Raw genomic sequence first — 23,878 nt, 5'->3', positions numbered from 1 at the left:
CTCTTGTCCAGCGCCCCAGAATAGACAATGAAGCCTTGGTACCCAAGGAGGCCTGGTGAAAGGAGATGAAGAGAGCTTCCGAGTGGCGAAACGAGGCGGTGTGGTCGATGTAGATCTTGAGGGCATGACGTATCACGAGTGTGCCACTTGCGCTCCCTCTCGTGACGGGGAGATGGACAGAAATCAGGTAAGGTCAACTCCTGACATCAGTGGAAACAGCTATTGACCTTCGGTATGAATGTCGGGTCGAGTCTTAAGACAACTCGGTCTGGATGGACCACGCACAAGTCATGCCTGACTGAAAGAGCAGCCAAATCAGAAATACGTCTGGCTGAGGTTACAGCCACCAAAAGCAGCATTTTGAAGGACAACAGTTTCAAAGAAGTGGATTTCATAGGTTCAAAGTGCGCGGAAGTCAAAACCTCTAGGACACGAGGTAAGTCCCAAGTCGGATATCTACGTATGGCAGGGGGATGCAGGTTGGACACTCCACAGAGAAATCTCCGGATCAAGGGGTGAGACATGCCAGGCCGTCCAGAACAGAGGCCAGAGCAGCCACCTGTCAGCGTAAAGTGTTAGGGGTAAGTCCCTGATCAAGCCCCCTCTGCAGGAAGTCCAATATCTGCGGAATGGATGCCCTAAGTGGGTCAACAGTCTGGCTGGAACACCACAGATCAAAAGTACGCCACGTGGCATCTTAAATGCGGTTAGTAGAGCTTCTACGTGATGCCTGAATGGTAGCAATGATGTTGAGGGAGATGTTACCGGCTGTTAAGGCTTGCCGCTCAATCGCCATACGATTAATTGCAACCACTGGGGTCAGGACAAACTGACCCTTGATGTAGAGACAGGAGAGACTGTGGGATGTGCCATGGGGTGGAGATTGACAGAGTCACTAGGTCGGCATTCCAAGGCCGGCATGGCCAATTCGGCGCTAGTAGGAACAGTTCTGCCTCCTGCTCCAGCATTTTTTGAATTAACCTCTGAATAAGGGAAAGATGAGGAAATGCGTACAGGAGACCCCTGGGCCACTGGCATCTGAGAGTGTCTACTCCTTCTGCCATGGGGTCCATGAATCTCGAGTAATACCTGGGTACTTTGTTGTTGTCTGCCGTCGCGAACAGGTCTAGGACTGGGATGCTGAACCGTAGTGTCAATCGATGGAAGAGGTTCGGATGGATGCTCCACTCCGCCTGATCTATTGTTGTCTGGCTCAGCCAGTCTGCATGGATATTGGAGACCCCTGAGATGTGTTCTGCCCTGAGAGATGACAGGTAAGATTCTGCCCACTGGCACAACAGGTTGGACTCCTGCATCAGGGGCCAGGAACGAGTTCCCTCCTGTCTGTTTATGTGTGCCTTGGTTGTGGTATTGTCCGTGAGGACTAACATGTATCGGGCCTGAACTCTGTGGTGGAAGTGTCTGAGGGTGAGGCAAACCACCTGCAATTCTAGCTAATTTATGCTGTTTTGGCTGTCTTCGAGGGACCACTGGCCCTGAGTCACTAGGTCCTGCATGTGTGCCACCCATCCTGTCAGACTTGTGCCTGTCATAAGTGTGAGATGGTACAGCTCCCTGAACAAGGTCCCTTGCAAAATCGCTGGGGACTGCCACCATTTGAGAGAGTGTAATACCTGTCTGGGAAGGGGGACCCTGAGAGGAGAGCTGCCCCTCTCGGCCTTTTGATGTGAAAGCATGAACCATTGAAGGCTCCTGCTGTGAAACCTGGCCCACAGGACAATCCCAAAGCAGGACACCATCTTGCCCAAGACTTGGGAGAGAAAAAGAAGGGATGCCTTGCATAGACATAGCACCTTCCTGACAAGTCCCCTCAGACTGAGAATGCGGTCATTGGATAGGAACACCCTCTATTAAGACCCCGAGGTGGAGAAGGCAGGTGCTGGGAATGAGGTGACTCTTTTTGAGATTCACCCTGAACCTGTGATTCGGCAAGGTGTGAATGGTGATGGTGAGATCTCTTTCTGCCTGAACCAGAGACCTGGACAACAAGAAGATGTCTTCCAGGTAACAGAGGATCCGAACTGGGGATGACCTGATGTGGGCGGCCAGTGCTGCCAGTACTTTTGTGAATACCCTGTGGGCCGAGGATTGACCGAACTGAAGAGGTCGGTACTGGAAGTGCCTCCCCCCATAGGAGAAGCGGAGATATTTTTGGTGATCTATGAAGATGGGGATATGAAGGTAAGCTCCGGTCAAGTCTACCGACATGAAGAAATCGCCTTTCTTGACCACCTGGATGATGATGTGCAGAGAATGCATTTTGTACAGCCGATAGACAATGTGGTGGGTCAATGTTTTTTAGATCTAAAATTGCTCTCCATTCCCCGGAATTCTTTGGTACTACAAACAGGCGGGAATAAAAACCCTGCCCTTCCTAATGGGGAGGAACTGGTTGGATGGCCCAGATCTCCTAACAGGTGCTGAATGGCCTGTTCCATCAATGTCCTCTTGCGAGAACACCGAGAGACCGGGCATGGCACGAAGTGTTCCTGGGGAATGGAGAGCAATTCCAGCATGATACTAAATTTGACAATTTTGAGTGCCCAATTGTCTGTGGTGGTCTCCTCCCAGCAGTGGGCAAAGAACGCCAGGTGGCCTCCAATCGGAAGAGAGTCCAGATAGTCATTTCCTACGTGAAAAATTGTGATTGCCTCCTCCACGGTAAGATTTCTTGGAGGGGAAATGCTGTGTGTTTCTATTGGACCTGTCCTGGTGAGTTCCCTGTTTGGGAGTCTAGGACTGGCATTGTGGATGGGGGAAGGAAGTTTCCCCATCCACCGGTCAAAAGGGCGACCTCCTATAGAAGGGAGCAGGCCGACTGTCCTGTTTCTTGTAGATGGATGAAAGGACCTTGCACTTGTCTTTAGATTCCATGAGGTACGGATCTAATGGATTAACAAATAATTGGGTGCCACTGAATGGGGAGGCTGCTAGGCACCACTTGGTATGGACATCTGCCTGCCATGGCTTGAGCCAAAGCAGACGCCTGGCCATGACCAAAAAGGTCATGGCTTTAGAAGCGAATCTAGCAGCATTAAGGGAAGAATCAGCTGCAAATTCAACCGCTGCCTTGATCTTGTTGAGATCCCTATGTGATCTAGTGTCAGTAGGAGCGATGCGCTCTTGAAGCTGTTCAATCCAAACCAGGGCTGCCCTGGAGAAAAAGGAAGTGGCCATAAAGGCCCTAACAGCCCAGGCCCCAGCCTGATAGTGTTTGTCTAAGGTTTGATCTGACCTTTTCTCCTCAGGCTTGAAAACCTCCTCAGGAGCTCCAGAGACCACAGTAGGTGAAGACAGGGCTGCAACCAGTGCATCCACTGGGGGAGTCTCGAAGAACTTGGTGAGGTCTGGTGCAATGTTGTAGAGACGTTTGTCAAGGTTGGTCAGCTGTGGACCCGTGCCTGGAGACTCCCACTATTTCTGGATGACGTTCAGGAATATCTTGGGAACAGGGATCACCTCTTTTTCCACCGTGGGTTCAGTGAATGGAGTACTGGGACCCTCAGTTGAAGCCGGTTCTGCTGGTTTATCCTGTGAAGTAAAAGCTGAAGCAGAAGATGGTAAGTTAGCAGCTTTAATGGCCTTAAGTAGAAGGGACTTGAAACGATCAGTTTTGAATAATCCGGTAAAAGCAGGGGTATCTGGGGTGACCACCTCATCATCAGACAGGTCTGAGTCCTGCAGGTTATCTTGCTCCCCACCAATTGAGGCCTGAGAAGTAGAGGCAGAGGGATCAGGTTGCTGAGCCGCAGCAGAAGATTTATGCTTATGGCCATGTGATGGACCAGGTTGGGGTTGCTGTTGAAGGCCAGCAGCCATGACCTGTTTAATGGTTTCAGCAATGATGGTTCCCATATCAGCAGGAGAGGTGTACATGGTGTGGGGGGCCCCAGAGCCATGTGTAACAGGGAAGGAAGCCTGTTCAAATGTGCGCTCCCTATTGAGAGAGACATCAAAGAAATTGCCTCTGTTGTTAGGTTTCATCGAAGACGAGGACTCCGAAGAAGACAATTCTCCTTCTGAATAGGCCAAGTGGGGGGTCAGGGCCCATGGGAGGCAAGACAGGTGGAGCTGGGGATGCCCCTTGGTGATCCTCGGAGGGAGGGAGGGAGGGCTGGGCAGTTAGAATATGTTGTTGTTTTGGGGCCTTGAGAAATTCTTTTTCAAGGGCCTTCTGCCTGCGTTCTTCTGCCCTGGTAGTTGCTTTAGAGACTTTGGGGTTTACTCCTGAGGAAGGGGCCTCTTTGACTTGCCTATTTCTGCTGCTCTTTGCCCCTGATGGCCCTGCCTCCTCTAGTCCTGCATTCGTATCCATAGCTGGATCAGCCATTTCCCCAAACAAAAACCAACACCTCAATAAGATAGGCAACAGTCTCACCCGTTTGCTGTCCAGGAGCTCCTGATCCAATCCACCTGGGGTGATCCTGCATTGCTGGGCACTCCAAATGGCTGCTGTAGAGTTTTTGCCTTTTTTAAAGTGTCTGAAATGGCTGCCTTTTTTTTTCTCTGAGGCTTTTCCAAGTCTCAAAATGGCCACCGCTATCTTCGTGGGCTTTTCCGACCTGCAAAATGGCCACTGATACTAAGTGTGGACAGGTGATCTGTAGAATGGCCAGAGATCACCTGGACCGCTGCGTATGAAACGGCCGGTTGCGCATCTCTCCGAGTGCCCAGAATCAAGGAGCGCCGCAGGAAAACAGCCGTGAAGCCATAGCTCGTGAGCTGGCCAATCTGATTGCAAGGCAGGCTTCCTGAGCGAACACGTGGCCGCAGGCAATCAGACGGCTGAGGAGAGGCAACCTGTCAAATTTCCCTCCAATTGGTAGAATAAAGGATTATTTAAGGAACCAATTTAAAGGAACAACAATTTTTTGGGAAAAAAATTCACAAATTAAAGATATAATTAAATAATTTGGAGGAGAGATAAATTCTCACAGCCAGCCCAGGTTGGACTGAGTCTGAAAACTGGGGAGGAGCCACAAGGGCCCAATGACATCATAAGTGTAGACTCAGTCCGATTGGTTAATGGATGGAGCATACTCAGTCTGGCTGTGTCTCTACGATAACAGGAAAATATATGTTATCACATTTCCTCAACTAATTATATTAGGAAATTGCCTATTATCAGTTCTATGCTGCAGAAACAGAGGGACAGAATCAAGATCACGTGAAATGTTAATACCACATTATAATGCCTTGGTAAGGCCACACTTGGAATACTGCATTCAGTTTTGGTTGCTACAATGTAAAAAAGATGTGGAGACTCTAGAAAGAGTACAGAGAAGAGCAATAAAGATGATTAGGGGACTGGAGGCTAAAACATATGAAGAGCGGTTGCAGGAACTGGGTATGTCTAGTTTAATGAAAAGAAGTATTAGAGATAAACATGATAGCAGTGTTCCAATATCTCAGGGGTTGCCACAAAGAAGAGGGAGTCAAGCTAAAGCACCAAAGCACCTGAGGGTAGGACAAGAAGCAATGAGTGGAAACTAATCAAGGAGAGAAACAACTTAGAACTGAGGAGAAATTTCCTGACAGTTCAAACAATTAACCAGTGGAACAATTTACCTCTAGAAGCTGTGAATGCTCCAACACTGGACATTTTAAAGAAGATGTTGGATAACCATTTGACTGAAGTGGTGAAGGGTTTCCTGCCTAAGTAGGGGTTTGGACTAGAAGACCTTCAAGTCCCTTCCAACTCTGTTATTCTATTCTAACGATCCCTAATAACTTTTCAGTTATTAGGGATCGTTGAATCAACAAGCCTAAAAAGACTGGACTGGATTAATCTGCCTTTAATCCTTAATGAAAGAAAACTTTAATTACAAAAATGAATTAAACAGTACAAAGATAATTAAATTTTGATTTTGAAAAGTTTAAATGGGTAAGTTATAAAGAATTAATTATAAAGAACCCTTTGTCTAAGAAACTTGATCTGTTTTAAATATATGAGAGATCACAATTTCAATAATTGTACACTAGAGGGAACTAAAGTGTTTAATTGAAGGGGAAGAATACATAAACCTTATTAAGAACTACATAATGACACAAAATATTATAACATTTTGGAAATGTTATATTATAACAATTGGAAATACTCCAGGATACTTTTGAAAAGTGGAATCAGAAGTTAATATCAGCAATGTCAAAAGTGTTTGTGGATGGATTGTCAGAAGAGTTTTATTTGACAAGACAGAGATGGCATCAACAGTGGATCTAGAAATAAGAATGACATGGAAAAAGATGTTTAATTGGACATACAAAATAAATTGGTTGATGCTTTAAAAATCAAAGGCAATTACAATTAATAAACCAACAGAATTACTTGGATAATTCTTTTATATTGGATTTACAAAAGAGATTTATTAAAGCTTGGATGAATCTTGTGAAAATGAATAGAAAAGAAATAAAGAAAAATTGAGTTTTATGACATTACGTGGATTAAAAATAAAATAGAAGTCAAAGGAAGAAATATAAAGTTAGTTTATTTGATAAAGGTTAAAATAGATATTATTTTCTGCTAATTCTTAATAGATTATTGTTGACATCAGAACTGAAATGACAACATTTATGGATTTGTTTATAGATAAGATATGGGACATAGAATGATCAGATCATTGGTTGTAAATTAAGAGATGTTAAAAACATACTAAAGTGTTTATACTTCTTAACACAAATCTTGGAAGTCACTTCTTTACATATTTCTTTTTCTTCATTATATTGTTAATTTTTCTCTTTTTTCTGTTTTCCTCTGTACTTTTTCCTTCACTATTTCTACTCTGTTCTTTCTTTTAGTTTGTATTACGTTTTACAATTGCAATTATCATTTTTAATATTATTTTTAAAACTTTGTAAATATTTTAGGAAAGGTGACAGACTGGGAGCATGTGTGAACCCAAATTTATTTAATCTTCTAATAATTGCAATCAATAGGTTTATTTTTTCAAGAATATCTTATATATTGTTTGAATGTTGATATCATTCGATTAAATAAAACAATGGGGAGATTACAAACTTGTAGCAGCTAATTCAGTTAAAAACTATGCAGTTAAAGACAACTACACAATTAGAATGAAACTAAAGAATTTTATAGGACATGTGCAATTCATATATGCCTAACATTTGATTTATTGGTTGGTATCTGCCTCCAATCCTTAACTAAAGAAATAAAATAGTAATATGAGATGGATTAATTATAACAACAGCAATGTAACATAAATTTCAAGCACAACAGATTTGACCTTAAAGAAAATTCTCAAGTTAAAAAAACCCTGCTGTTATTCTCATGCCAAATTAGAAAAATATGAAAGATTAATAAGCTCTGGAGGGGATTAATCAATGGAAACCTTTACAGGTCATCCTTCCTAGGGGGAAAATATTTGAAATTTTAAAATGTGACACTTTGAAAACACTTTCCCCCCAGTCATGACAGTCGTTGTAATTATAGAAGCATATCTTGATAATGTTGACATTCTTGTATCCATTTGTGAAATGTCAGAACCTAAATATGTAATGGAACTTTATCTGAGGAAAGGTGCAATGATTTTGGTTATGAGTGCTCCTTTCTTAATAGGTTTTTAGTTAAAAAGGAAATAGAATTCATTTCATTTCATTTATTAGCACTTATATACCGCCCCCTCTCCCGAAAGGGACTCGGGGCGGTGTACAGTCCATATTAAAAAACACCAAATAAAATACATGTATGCATAGGAGGAGGATAAGATAGGCCAAAACTGTACAGCTAATAAATAAACAATATAAGAATTTAAAATATCATACAATTTATGCACTATCCCTCTAAAAACCCGTAAAAAGTATATGCCAGGGGGGCAGACGTTGTAAATTATGCCAAACCAGCCAGTCGGAACAGGTGTGTCTTCAGTTTCTGTCGGAAGGAGCGGAGGTCAGTAGTGGTTCTAATGTCGGGGGGGAGGTCATTCCAGAGGGTTGGGCCCATCACAGAGAAGGCCCTACTCCTCGGTGTCGCCCGTTGGCATTGCCTCGTGGACGGCACCAGGAGAAGGCCCTCCCTGTGAGAGCGGATTGGCCGCAGGGATGTGTGCGGGAGGATGCGATGGATTGCATTAGGAAATCCCCTGCTTTCTTTTATTCACATGCAAACCCGAGGTCAGAAATCTGACTTGAATGTCATCAGAAGAAACATGTTAATGTAATATCATGGCTCCAAACAAATACAGAATTTTGCACCATCATCATCAACAACAACAATCTAGAAGAGAAAAAGGAGGGAAAAGAAACACTCTTTGACTATTTGACAAAGTCAACAAATGGAAAGAAAAAAAATTAGCATTTTAACTCAAGGTATCTTTTTCAAGAGGCAACCAAAGTTTCTTGTTTTTCTTTGAAGATGTTTCACTTCTCATTCAAGAAGCTTCTTTAGCGCTGAATCTCCATAGACAGCGGTTTAATATAAATTGGGGCAGTTCTTGTGGAAATGTAATTCCCACCATTTCTCTTAACCCAAATAAGTTGTTACTAGTCACTGTTGAGAAATCTGCCTCTTAATCTATTACATAATCAGTACTGGGATCCTGAATTCAAGCACAAAATCTTTAGACCATAGCATTTGCAACACTGTCCATGGTCCTGAAATTGTTAATCTATAAATCTTCAGCTCATTACCTTTCCCTCACCCTCTTGCCTAAATAGTAGCCTTTTTGGGATACTAAATTTCCTGATGACTCCAAAAATCATCCTGGTTTTACTCTTTAAATTATCTAAAGGATCAATGGAAAAAAAACCTTTTCTTTTATTTTCCTTCCATGATAGATAAATTTCATAAATGTCATACATTGAATCTTCTATGGAGTTCATATTTGGAATTTCCCACATTATAAGAATAAAGAATAACAATTCTTTATAGAGGCGCCTAAAATTTCCATTAATCAAGCTGAGTTTATATCAAACTACATCATAATTATCTTTCCCCTGCATCCATACTATTTGTGTCAAAAGTATTAGATAATTCTACACACCAAAATAGTCCCATAAATATTTTGCCACAAGGCTTGCCTGAGATTTGCAAGCTAAGTCTGCATACTGCAAAATATATTGTTATACTATATCTCAGGTTAGCACATCTGGATAGATTTTAGGAAGCATCTTGCTCTTTATACATATTTCGATGGATCTTTATGCAGCAATTGTGTAAATTACTCTGGAACAATATGATAACAAGGCAACAAATGGAAAAGAATAATAACCTCATGCAGGAAATCCAAGTTGTGTGTTTATACTAGAGTTACGGATAGGGGTATATCCAAGTTTACATTACATCCCTCCAGGCAACAAATCCAATCACTCTGGTCTCACTGCCTATGGAAAGAACCAAGGTTTCAATGCCTTTCTAAAGGCTATTAGAGTCAGGATCAAATGTTTTTGCAGGACAGTTAGGGGAAGATCATTCCAGAGAACAAACACTGCAATGGAAAAGGTATACTGTCTGGATTCAGTCAGATGACATTGCTTCAAGGAACAAACCTAAAAATGCACATCTTTTGAAAGCCCATCAAGGACAAGTGGTGCCACAAGTAGGTTGAGAGTAATTGGAATGGCATAGTTAAGAAGCATGTAGTAAAATATGAGACAAAGTCATAAATGTATGGGTACTGAAAGAATATAGATGGAATGCAAAAGTGAGCAGCTAGTAAGAGTTTTGAAGAACCAAAGGCAATGGAAGAAGCCTTGTATGAACCTGGTAGAATTAAGATTAGTTGGCATGATTGGCACACAGTACATTTAATGCAAATATGTTAATTATTGATATTAAGCCAGTTTCATTTGTACTTTAGGTCAGCAAAATATGAAATCATTGGAGAAATTTTTTAAAAATCCATTGTCTGTGAAAATTTTGTTTGATTCTGGAAAGACAATTAAATTCAGATGAATTGAAGTCCTATTGTTAATGTCTCTTTGCTCACATGGGGATTAATGAATTCACATCTGGTCAACTGATTTTATTTCTGTTCAAATTTCATTTGACTTTCCTAAGACTGGTTCAAGAATTGTTGCTATTGCAAGACACAAAGTATGACTGAAACAATCTTCTCACAGCTTTTGAATTTTCTGAAGCACAAGCCCATATTATCACATTTTGGAACATTGGTACGCTGATTGGGAAACGTGAAACAAAATTCCAGAATGAATATTTTGTGAAATAATTTGTATATGTATTTGTTTACCCCTTTTTGTACCTTTTAAAAATGTATCAATAATATGTTTCCGTATTTCATTTAAATTTTATATGAGAGAGAGAGGGAGGGAGGGAGATGGACAGAGACAGAAAGAGACAGAAAGAGAAAAAGAAAGAGAGAGAAATATATATAGAAATTGCTCAAAAGAAATGCAGGCAAAGGATGATGGCTTAATAGATCACATGTTTATTTGGGGCATGTGAATTAGATTGGCTTGAATTAAAACTAAATTAAAAATTAATTTAATAAAACAAGAAATAGACTTATTTGTTTTACTATATGATATGTTTTCCATTGGGATATTTTGGGGAAAAAGTATTCAATTTTATATGAAAATCATTCATATAACAAAAGAAAGCTGCCCTCAAATGAAATGCTTTTCATTTCATAAAAAAGATATATGAAAGATATGGCAATCCTTCTACATATGAATAAGGCCTGATATCACTGATATAAGGTGAACATACTGCATAAATGAATGATTTCCAAGAAACCTATTAGTTCTGTAATCATAACTTGCAAATCAATTTAATAACTTGGAAATGCTCAAATAATAGTTGTCAAAGAAGTTGCAAATATGACATTTATCACTAGATGGCAGACATGCTCTGTATAATGTGTGCTAATCTGGTACATCATACTCTAACCTGTGTGTAGGAGAATAAAGATATCATTGAAAGTGAATCATATAAACATACATATGTACATACATATGTACGTACGTACATACATACATACATACATACATAATTACATACATACATACATACATACATACATACATACACACACACACACACACACACACACACACACACACACACATTTAATTATTACAGAGAAAAATCTGAACCAGGCTTGGAAATCCCATAAGTCTTAAGTATACATTTCATAGCTTCAAAACATTCATTCCTATGATGTGTCTATTTGATCCTAAATTGAAGCTGTAAGGGGGTGGTGTGTGTGTTTTTAAATTGGCAACCACTGTCCAGCACAGTAAGATAAGTAGGATGCAAAGCCAGTTGCTTGGATATTAATATTTTTCCAAGCTTGGCATAGCCACATTCCTATGATCTCTCCACCAGGGGGTTGGACAAGAAGTCCTCCAAGGACCCTTCCAGCTCTGTGATTCTGTGTCCTAGACATGTACTGCTGAACTATTTGCTTTTTATTAGGATGATACTCCCTTCTACTAATCTTTTGCCTTGTCCTGTAGTCATTTGCAGTTCTATGAATATTTATTCCATCTCAATTACACTAAATTCATGAGAGAATTTTGGGACAGTCTTCTTTAGAATTGTTTATTTGACAGAATTTTTAAATCACCCCAAACAAGTCAGTTAGCTAGGTGTAGACATGGGATGGCTGGATGGCTGGATAGATATAACGAAATCACAAACCACTCTACCAGCAACCGGGGGGGGGGGGGCAGCTTTCCTACCACCCAAAAAAACAAAACAGCAATAACAGAATCAAAATGAAATCAAATAGTTGCCCTTTATTTTCCCTAGCTATTATTTTTATTTTATTTATTTATTTGTTTGTTTGTTTAGTTTGTCACTCATGTACAAGATAACAGTAATAAGAATAATTATGAATAAAAACACACTAAATGGGTACAAATAAATGGAGACAGTAGGACAGGGATGTTAGGCATGCTGGTGCACTTTTGCACACCCCTATGCACTTAATCCCCCCTCACCAAAATCCAGATAAAATGTTTGCCCCAAATAAGGAACCAGAAGCTCGTGCTGTTGGGCCATAAGCTCCGCCCTTTTTGTGTGACTGGCGGGTGTCGCTCACCTGAAAGAAAGGCTGGAGCTCACACTGCCTTCAAATCTCAGAAATACCTTTCAAAGCTATTCCTAAACTTGGGGTGGAAATAGGGGTAGGTCATTACCAGACATTTCTCCAGAGATAAAGCATCTCATAATGCACAAGGCACTAACAAAAAGTCCCATCTCTTTTTTTTTAACTAAGCAATGAGATAGCCTCCCATAGCTATATATGAACAGACATCAGGAAAGGCTAGGCTTTTGTTCTTGATGCAGGAGTCTGGAGATCCAGTCTGTTTATGAACAATGGCTTGATTTTTAAGGTAAGGATATTAACACACACACACACACACACACACACACACAAACACCGTTTTAAAACACCCATTTCAGTTTTCATTTTTTTCCCATCCTCATTTCCCCAAATCAAGGTCGATGCTCCCAACTTTGTACTGGGAGCCTGTTGTACACTTTGAAAAGCCATTTTCCCAAAACACTTTTGCAAGAAGAACAAGGCAGGGAGTAATTGTGTTGAACTAGTTGCTTCCAATTAGAATTGGCCCAAACAATGTACAGATATATTTGGCTGTCACTCAGGGTTATACATGCGAAGGCCGCTTTGAAGATGTAAATCAAAATTGCAAATGTGCACTGGAACCACTCTGGGCTGCAGGAACCGCAGCTTTCGAAACAGGGATGACAGATTGAACTAGCTGGAAATTTTAATTAAAGCTCGTAAGGGAGAACTCTCCAGCTAGCTGAGCCTCAGCTGTGTGGCTGCCCTGGCTTGGATAAAGTGCCATGCCAGAAAACCAGAATCATTTGAGAAAGTCATCACATCCTTAGAATCCATTAATCCTGCTCCCCAATAATGACAATATTTTTTGAAGCGACCGGGGGCGGGGGGAGGAGGCAGTTTTAAAAATGACAGAACATATAGTGCAGGATACAAAGCAGTGTGACCTTGGTTGCTTAGCAATGTGGAAATAATGCAAAAGAAAAAGAAAAAAAAAGCCAGAAACTATGGAGCCTTTGTGCTACATTTTTGCGAAAGGTTCTGTTATGTACTTCTCTTTAATATTTGTAGTAAATTGCCAAAGCTCCCTGCATTATATTCCCTGAAAAGGGGGAGCATCAATGAGAAAAATGTAGGATCACTTTTTCCTTTCTTCTAGGAGATTAAAAAGGATGGCTTGTTTGTTAGTAGACCCTGTTGCTTTTTTAGAATGTCTGGCGCTGAAATCTTTTTAAATTGTCAACAAAAGAGAAAGGGCTCGGGAAAATATCCATGCATTTTTCTTAAGATAATCTAAGTGCTCCTTATCACAGTTCCAAAGAGACACAAGATCAGGGCTACATGTTATTGCAACTTTCTGAAAAATGAACTACCCAGTTAATCTAAGCAAAAGTAGGTTGGGTGCACAAGAGTCAGTGAAAAGCCGGTATGTTCATATAATCTGTGATCCTTTCTCTCGTTTTCTTTAGGTGTGTTTATGTACTGGTGGACACTTGATTTGGCTGGGGATACTTTTCCTGAAACAGGCTGATGGGCATCCTGGACATTCTTTTCAGTTGGAACCATCAACAACCAAAAACAGGTAACTTCATTGACTTGGAAAGCTTCTTGCCATCATTGGCTATTTGACCATTTCTAACTCCTCTATAGGAAGAGGGCTGGCTTTGAGTAGACAAATGCTAGGCTTACATGAGGCTCTCTTTGCAAACAGGTGAGGAATTATTGTGGTAGCAAAACAAAAAACAAAAAACCACGTGGTAGGCACAAAGAGTTGGAATACATGCATCTGTATTATGATGGTTACAGAGGATACATCTTGTTTCCTGATCCTAGCTTTAAAATAAAAAACCTGTGGTGTCATAATCTGAGGTCCCACTGTCATTTTTCATCTTTTCCATTATCAGAATGGTATGTGATACACGGTCAGCTATGATAATGTGAGTGCTGAGTGCTAGCAACAATCTTTTCAGTAGTGGTTCAATGAGATTCAATTCATTTAGTCTACATGTTGCTTCTACACCAAAAATTATACCTACGCTGGTTCGAAGTAAGATAAAAATTAAATTCAATGTGACTATGACAAAAATATTCAGATGCTATTTGCATGTACAACATTGATGAATAATAAAACTTGTACTTTTGAATGCCTTCTTATTTGCTTGCAACTTAAAAAAATAAATTCTACTTCTATTACTATAATTATCATCTTTATAGGATTCAGAAATTTGCCTCAGGACCATAATAGATATGAGAAAGAACTATATTTTTATTTCACCGATGTATCACTTAATGAATAAAATTGTAAAGTGATTCTATTTTGAAACCCATATAACTAATGAGATTGCTCTAGTGGTAACTTTTCATGGAAGCATTTTAAAACACAATATCAAATCAAAAGGTTCCAAAGGAAAATTTCCAAAACACATTGTTTAAATATGAAGATGTGGAAGTCATGTAGCTTTGAAGGTGATATGAAGATAAATGATCAGCGTTTAGTATTAACCATCTTGGCTGCTGCCAAACGCAACATAGAGGCATTTGGACAAAACCTTGCTAAAATCCTTAACGTAAGAAATCTGAGTACGTTGGATGCCTTTATGTTCATCAGTTTTATATCTTCCTCTTTAAACTAGAAGACCAGAAGAAGAATGAAATAAAGAAAGGAGACTTTGGCAAAGTGTTTGGCCCAGAAAAGTGCTCTAAATGCCAAAAAAATACTGATTGTTGTAACAGAATATCTGGGAGCTTTTATCCTTCCATTTCCTTTCAGCGTGAACAACTGAATTTGGCCTTTTGACAGGAAGAAATATCTGGTGAGTAGTTTTCCTGAGAAAGAGTTTCATAGTCTCCATCTCTAATAGGATGGAGTTTCATAGTCTCCATTTCTAATAGGATAAAAAAGAACAGAGGATCCTGCTACACAGCCCCCGTATGACTTAATTAATATGTTCATATATTAATGAAACAGCCAAATCGTTTACCTCCCCAACACATGCTCCATTCATAGCCATCCTGAGACTATTCTTCACTTATTTATTAATTTCTATTAATCCAATTTGCCTAGCTGCCCATTTCAATGTCATACTTCCATTCCAATGGGTGCTAGCCAGTTTTCTTTCTGAATTTTAACTTATCTATTTACCTACAGGATATCTGTCTGTCTGTCTGTCTGTCTGTCTGTCTGTCTGTCTGTCTGTCTGTCTGTCTGTCTGTCTGTCGGTCGGTCGGTCTGTCGGTCTGTCTGTCTTTCTGTCTGTCTGTCTGTCTGTCTGTCTGTCTGTCTGTCTGTCTGTCTGTCTGTCTGTCTATCTATCTATCTATCTATCTATCTATCTATCTATCTATCTATCTATCTATCTATGTCTGTTTCAAAGGTGGATTCACTTACCTTCCTTACCGGTTTGCAAATGTGAACACCCTCGAATGCACATGTGCAATGCCTTCTGCTCATGCTCAGTGCTCGCACATATAAGGGCGGGTGGATGGAGCCTCCCACAGCCACTGCTACTGGTTCACCCAAACCAGAGAGAATTGGTTGAATACCACCTCCGGTCTGTCTGTCTATCTATCTAACTAGCTAGCTAGCCAGCTAATAACCTGTTTTTAATATTATTTTTATAAACAACTCAAGGTGGCTAACATATCTAATACTCCTCCTTCTTCCTATGTTCTTCACAACAGCCCTGCGTGATGGATTGGACTGAGAGAGTGTGACTGGCCCACGGTCACCCAGATGGCTTTCATGGCTAAAGTGGGATTTGAACTTCTGATCTCCTAGTTTCTAGCCTGGTGCCTTAACCACCAGATCAAACTGCCTCTTCCTACATTTGTGCATGCATGCATATCCATAAAGGATTGAAAGACTATGCAGGTACAAGTCACCTGCAAAAGCGAGTATACCTCTGTGCAAAAATATCAGGCCTTCAAAAGTAAAACTTTCTTTCATTCATCTCCAATTTATAAAATGTTTTTTAAAAAAGGAGAATCTTGGATTTTTAAAAAAAAAATCCCTACTAACTGTACTGATTTATTTATCAAATGTTCATACTGTTTCCCAGCCAAAGAATTGTATCCAAGGAGGCTTTCATCACCAGTTTTAGCTAGGGCAACTTAAGTCAACTGCCCAAAGAAAGAAGTGGAGAAATGTTACAAGTAGGTCCTTTTCTAAATGCATACATTCAAGCCAACTTGGAAGAGAATTTGGAAATTTCTAGTTTATATCTCCTTTGAGATGAATACTTCTGAAAGAATAAAGATTATTTTGGAAGGCAAACCCGATGAAGCTCACCAACGTTTCTAAAGAAAAAAAGCCTACAGTATACTTTTTTTTTTTATTTCTAAGCGCTCTCACTCTCAAGATTTATGGGTTATTAGGAGTAGCACAAAATGGAGGGCATGAGGGGGGAAATGAACCCCTGAGCAGAAATTACTGCTTGGGTTTCAGGATTTATTTATTTATTTATTAGACCATTAGAATGAAGCATCATTTGCAGGGTGCTTCTTCCATTCCTGAATACAAAACAAAAATGTCACAAAGTACTTTCCATTTGAATGTCTTTGAATCGTATTCTTTCTTGATACAAATAAACATTTCTTTAATATTTGGCTATCTACTAAACCCCCTTCCTTCCTTCCTTCCTTCCTTCCTTCCTTCCTTCCTTCCTTCCTTCTTTCTTTCTTTCTTTCTTTCTTTCTTTCTTTCTTTCTTTCTTTCTTTCTTTCTTTTTTCTTTTCAGATCCAGTTATTTTTATCTTCTTCCTAAACAGGCCTGTTTTATTTAGGTGATAAGGGATAAACTATATATAATAAGCTATGAGATACTATGAGCCGTGGTGGCATAGTGATTAGAGTTCAGTACTGCAGGCTACTTCTGCTGCCTGCCGGCTGCCTGCAATTTGGCATTTCAAATCTCACCAGGCTCAAGGTTGACTCCGCCTTCCATCCTTCCAAGGTGGGTAAAATGAGGACCCAGATTGTTGGGGGCAATATGCTGACTCTGTAAGCCGCTTAGAGAGAGCTGCAAAGCACTGTAAAGCTGTATATAAGTCTAAGTGCTATTGCTATTAATAAATATCTCCAGGAGAATGGAGTTTGATTACCATGTAAGAGGGGAAAATACTGATAACTACCAGTAACAACAGAAATTCTGCAGACTTTTACCTCAATCATTTTAAAAATATAATTTCCTTGAATCATGACTCAACATACCAAAGTTCATACTAAAGAGTTTGGAATCAGCATCTCACTGCTGTGATGTATTTCAAAGTTAGCTTCAGCAGGTACCTTTGCTGATCTTTGCTTTCGTCTCATATTTGAAGGTAGTTGAATAGGTTCAAATAAAGAGTCATGTGATATATGGTTTGAATGAAGTACAGGCAAATTTATTTCATATGAAACCAATCTCTCTCTAGGAGAACTGATAGTTAAAACAGTCCCTGAGAATCTGTGCTTTTCTTAGGCATCAGTGAAGAACTGTTTCTGCTTTGGAAGATTTTTTTTATTCTGATCACGATTATGCATCGATTAATGGGCATGTTTCATTCATTTAAATCAGCAACATCAAATAAATAAAATGAATAAATAACAGGGGTCACGTCTGCTCCAGAGAGAATTGGGGACTGATGTACACTTTCTGCATGAACAAGGCATGATATCACTTTTTAGCTTGCTATAATCATATATCCTAGAGAAAGAGGAGGAGGGGAAGGAAATTGAGAAACAGGCCTTTTATACATGTCTCAAAATGTTATATGAGTCTTTTCCTCTCCTCTCAGTAAATCATGGCAAGCGACATGACATAACAAGTAACTGCCTATACAAAACAAGAAATTAGTTTGAACAATAGCAGTGTTGTTTCTGAAAAACAACTTTTAAAAATTCAATCAAGAAAATAGCAAGGTCAATTGGACCAAATCCAAGTCATACAAAAAACAATAAACTACAAGCCTCATACATTTTTGCTTTTAGATCTAAACATACAGTATTCACATTATGGATACATAAATCAGGAATCTTTTTTCTACTATGGAATGCAAAGTTAGCTAGTGAATCAAAGGCAACAGATACAATTTACGGGGTATAATACCTACCAGGAATCCTAGCTCAATATAAAAGGTAAAATTGTTTATCTCTGACAAAAATGCTGTGTTTATGGCTACATACAGCTAGCAAATGTGCAATTATTTGTATGACTTTCAAATAAATTTGGTAATTAGATTTACAAAGGGGGCCATTAGCTTTAAGTAAGTATTTAATATTGCTAAGTTGCCAAATTAATAAATTCATCAGCATTGACCAAATCACATTCAGACAATTGCAAATAGCAGCTTTATTTGAAACAACTTGTGATGATAGCTCAAACATTATACAACAACAGACACCTGCCCAGGTCCTTGTTTAAACATCTAACTGGTTATGTGACCTTCCATAACAAATATATGGTTGTGTCCATGTAGTTTATTTATTATATGCTGTCTATTTTACTCTGCTAATAGTCTCTGGGCTTTACAAGAAACTGAACTTAACTTTTTTTAAATACCAATACTAGTGATTATCATTACACACATACTGTTGCACACTAATTCATAATATCAACACCATGTTATCCTTAATAAAGATTTCTGAAGGGCTTTACGAGCCAAATGGAAAAGAAACATTTATTTTAATAAGTCACTTTCTCATTCCAACTTTAATTATTCATTGGTTAATACAGGGAATTTGGTCACATTTATAAGAGGTTATTATAAGCCTAAATTAGGTACATTCCTTATTTCTTTCACGATCAAGATCTAAAAAATTGAAGGTGAAAGATTATGGCATAAACAGCCCTGGTTGCACTAATGGTTATCAGCACAAAAAAACAACCCAAGTCCTGAATGGCAATTAGAAAATCTAATTAGAAAAAAAAAAATCTACATTTTGATAAAATATCCGTCTCTCAATGGCAAAAAGATATACTTCTTGGAACTGCACATATTCTACACTGACACCTTACAAAATCCTGAGATTTTGTTTTGGGAAGAAATTGATGCGTATGAAAGCCAACATCAGCTAAAAATCTGGCAGTGTAATTTTACATAGTTGTGGATACAACAAGGCCAAATCCCATCTAAATATCTGTTTTACTATGCAGGCAGCCTTAATAATGGAAAGTTTGAAAAACAAGTTTAATTAGTTTTAGAATGGGCCACCATCCTATTCTGATCTGCTATTAAGTAAGAGGATGAAATATTTGATAGGAAAGCATAGTAGTACCAAGTTATGGTACTACCAACCATAGTAGTACCAAGTTAAGCAAGCCTACATTTTATCATCAAAGTTGAGTCCACAAAAAATCTGCAGTGGTCTTGTCCTTTTAATTCAATTAGATCTTAAAGCCACATGTAAATCATTTTTGCTTTTTTCAGGTAGTATAAAAATATCCGTGACATAATAATGGACATGATAACAATATCTTGTTATTGTTGATATCTTGATATAAAACTTTTATATCAACAATATTGTATTTTCTAATGTTTTACCTAAAACTGAGAGATCGTGAGTAAAGCTGATTTAAAATTGCTAAAATGTTTAAGAGTTTTTTTTAAAAAAATCTTGCTCTATTATGCTACTATATCTCCCTTCTAAATTAAAACACATTTAACAAGCATACTTTTTGTGCTTTTATTACATCCACTCCTTTCATGGTATCCAATTAGCTTGTAAGAAAAGTATAGGTTCATTCCTCTTTCTATTGCAGGAATCGGAAATATTTTCAAGTATTAGGTACTACTGTGAGATTTCAGGCAATGCTGTGGGTGGAATAAGCAAGAGAGATGGTAATAATAAAAATGTCCAAAAGCTCAAGCAAAGTCCAATGAGAGAACAGAGGTAATGCATAAAATCTGGATCACTTTATTTATGTTTCTTAATTTATTTAAATTGGAAAATTGTGGATTGCCTTCCAGGATTTCAGAGGTCCTACACTGCCAATCCCATCCAATTGCAAAGATTTACCTAGCACCACTAGTTTAATAATGATGTGTTCACCAAAAGGCCTGTTGACAAAACTTGTGTTGAGGGGCCAGAAATTTGAATGGGAAAGCAGTAAAGTCCATCCCCACCCCACCCCACCCCACCCCAGTGTTCCAGTAATGATACAGAACATAGATCAAATTCCCAGTTGGTCTATCAGAAATTCTTGCACATAACAAGAATGATTTGGAGGGGATACGTTTGCATGAGCTTAAAGACTTCTTTTTCAGTATGAGAGATCATACTGCCTGGCTTAATTAGAACTCTCTAACCTCCCTGGCAATTTTAAACTGTAAGTTTAAATCTTTTGGGTATTTTAATTGTTTTAATTGTTGTAATTTTATTGTTATTTATCTTAACTTTGTGGCTTTTATTTCTATTTGAATTGTTAAATGTGGATGTATTTACCTCCTCCATGCCACACGCCTATATATTTGATTGTACATCGCCCTGAGTCCCTTCGCGGAGAGGGCGCGACTGATAAATCGAATAAAAAAAAAAAATTAATGAAACACAAGAGGGAATACCAAAAAAGTTTTTTTTTTTAAAAAAATGTTCCTTCACATTTTTTTTTTATTTCTAGAAATTGTCTAAACATGCCCATTCATTTTTCTTGCTAACATTTTTCAAAACAGGCGTTTTGCCTTATTCCCAGGACTGAAAAAGAGTGGCTGACTTTCTATGTAAGACAGGAGTAGAACTCAAGAGTATTCTGCTTTCTATCTTGAAGCCTTAAACCACGGTATCAAATTGCCTCTATGGAGTTTTTTCCCCCCAGACTGCCTTTACTTCAGAACAGACCCTTCTAGGATTTAGGGGGTATTTACACCACCACAAGTAACAACAACTCTCATTATAGAAACTATATCTTTGCAGTAGTATCAGGAAAGTGCTATATTTACTTAGTCACTGCAAAAATAACAAATATTGTATTATAAATTAATGTGAAAACTTTTAACCTTATCCATTTAAAAAAAATACTGAACAGAAAAGAGATGGGGTAGAGTGAAAATCTCTTTTGTACACAGAAAAAAATGTAATGCGATAATCCTCCCTACTTTGGAAAATATAATTTTCTAAAGATTCTGAGAGAGGATACAAATCTCATTCTAAAGGCTATTTTGAGGTTTTATTTAAAGAAATTGATATTTTAATGTACGTAATGGTAAAAACCAAACTACATTTACGGTACCATATGTTTGTTTATCTTAAAAATTAATACCCGTGATATAACATGGACTTTCACATTTTTTATCAAAGGTGTTGCTAAACTATTACCCTGCATTTAATTTTGCAGTTAGACTCAATTATTCCCAGCAGAGAGTTCATTTTCCAAAATTAGTTTCCCTTGAAAACGTAATAGTTTATAGATAACATAAAACAATACATTTAAAACTAAAGAATATGGATTAATGTCAAGATTTTGGAATATCCAAAAAGGAAACTTATGTAATAGTCTTCCTTATCACCAGCATTTTTTGAAGTGCTTCATCATCTGAAAATGCAATTCAGCCTGGAAATTGATCCCTGGAATCATTTTTAAATTTTGTTTTATATTCTGTAAATAAAATAACTGGCTTCAAAACTTTTCCTGAAAAACACTGTAAGGTATTCACTGTTGTAAAAGAAGGTAAAGGTTCCCCTTGCACATAAGTGCTAGTCATCCTCAACTCTAGGGGTGCTGCTCATCTCTGGTCCAAAGTGTCAGTACTGTCTGAAGACGTCTCCATGGTCATGTGGCCAGCATGACTGAACGCCGAAGGTGCACCGAACACTGTTACCTTCCCACCAAAGGTGGTTCCTATTTTTCTACTTGCATTTTTACATGTTTTCGAACTGCTAGGTTGGCAGAAGCTGGGACTAGTAAAAGGAGTTCACTCCGTTACGCGGCACTAGGGATTCAAACTGCTGAACTGCCAACCTTCTGATCGATAAGCTCAGCATCTTAGCCACTAAGCCACCATGTCCCTTTTCACTGTTGTACTTACTTTAAAAAGCTTAATATTTTACATTTTCTGTGATGGTAAAATGGAATTATTTAATTGAAATTTACTGCTATACTATACTGACAGATGGTATTAGCTGGGAAAAAAATTAATGAGAAGAATCCATTAAAGATCTCTTGGAAATGCTTTCGCCTCCTAAGATTTAATTAACTTTCCACCCCCCCTTTGTTACCAATCAGCTCCCATCAGCTCTACAACCTTTCCAATATTTGAAGATGGAAATTAAATTGTGTCTTCATCTTTTTATTGATATGTTAATTGTAATGCAACTCCCTCAATCTTTTTTCATAAAGCAGGTCTCTACCTGATCACCATATCCATTGTAGCCATTTTAATCTACAATATCCAAAACTAATCACTGTGTTTCAATTAAAGTTTGATCCAACTCAAGGACCCAGTTTTAGCTGGTTTCCTTGGCTAAAAAACTCCCTTGCTGAACAGCTCTTGAACATCTCTATTAGAAGATAAAAATTAATGCAATGTTCCCCATTATTGGGAATATGGCAGCATACAGCCAACTCTCCTTTGCAAAGATTACATGTAATTTTGAGATGCCTTGTCTTCAAAATTATTTTCAGAGGGTCGCCATGTAATTAGGTCTGCAATATCTTTTTCTTTAAATGGTGAAAGATTTCTGCTAATGGTAATCCTATAAATCAAGGAACTATTAAAATAATGAATTTTAAAAAGTTTCATTTCCATCATGAATGCTCTGTTTACATTTTCTGATGCACACATGTGCTAACAAATAAACATACAAGTGTACAAACATAACTACTTTCATTCTATAACTTTATGGTTTATTTAATTCAGAAGCTCTCATTTTCTGCTAAGCTTTTTAGAATAATATTGCAAAAGCTTTATCATGATAGTGTCTTGGATATTTCCTCATCATTTGTGTATACGTGTGTGTGTGTGTGTGTGTGTGTGTGTGTGTATACTATACATACATACATACATACATACATACATACATACATACGACACAATGGTTTGGATGATAGAACTCAGATTATCTGGAGGGAGTATGGTAAAGAGCTAATATTGATCTGTTTATAAAACCAGAAGGAGTTTCAAATAATAAAGTGTACAATCTATTGTTTAATACTTTTAATTTTATTGTTTTGTGTTTGTTATCAAAAAGGTGAACAAAACAAAGGAAAAATATTCAGTGGTTATTCAACTGGATAGAAAGAGAAAACAGTGGACCAATGTTACTATTTCTTCTGAAATATGCCTGCTTATTAATGTATAAAGAGGAGTGTTTCATTGGAATGAGCAAATGGTAGATCACACACCACTATTAGATAACCGGCCAGTTTCCAGTGTACAACAACAGCTGATTATGGGATTCTTAACAAAGAAAAGGCAACAGTGCCTTTTGCTCAGAATAAGTTGGCTGAGATTATTGTCTTAATTGTTAAAGAGATTCTTAGAATCTTTTTTTGGTTTGTAAATTTAAAACACATTGTTGGCTGTAGAGCATGTAGTAAAGTAACTAGACTGATCAAGATTAAGTGTGTGTTGGGGGAAGTTTGATACCAAATTGGTTGATATTGAATGAAATATTAAGAGGTTATGATGCGCGTAATACCATTCAACCAACAAAATGAGACATGAAATATCATCTTTCTTTCCTGTATATCCAAGAATTTCACTGCTTTTTAAAAATAGTCTATAACATGTGGTTCAGATAAACATTCCTCTTGATTTATGGGACAATGTACCACTGAATTGCTCACAGATATTTTATTTTGAGTTTGAGATCTCTGAAATTATAAAATAATGTTGCTAAATATTTGGGTAAGGTATGAAATTACATAGTTTAAAAA

General features: G+C 38.2%; 1 protein-coding gene and 1 long non-coding RNA gene across 3 annotated transcripts in view; one reads left to right on the top strand and one right to left on the bottom strand.

The window, feature by feature from the left end:
• The window catches only part of GAS2 (growth arrest specific 2), a 136,019-nt gene that overhangs the window by 5,281 nt on the left and 106,860 nt on the right, over positions 1–23,878 (bottom strand). The window lies entirely within an intron of this gene.
• LOC309388983 lies at positions 675–15,752 on the top strand. Its single transcript, XR_014174874.1, has 5 exons — positions 675–1,274; positions 3,270–3,581; positions 13,496–13,608; positions 14,660–14,839; positions 15,708–15,752. It is a non-coding gene; the product is annotated as an uncharacterized lncRNA (long non-coding RNA).

The sequence above is a fragment of the Natrix helvetica genome (genome assembly GCF_964273705.1).
Source record: "Natrix helvetica genome assembly, chromosome: 1".
Classification (NCBI taxonomy): domain Eukaryota; kingdom Metazoa; phylum Chordata; class Lepidosauria; order Squamata; family Natricidae; genus Natrix; species Natrix helvetica.
Note: the sequence above shows the minus strand (reverse complement) of the source record. Positions and strands in the feature narration are given on the sequence as shown.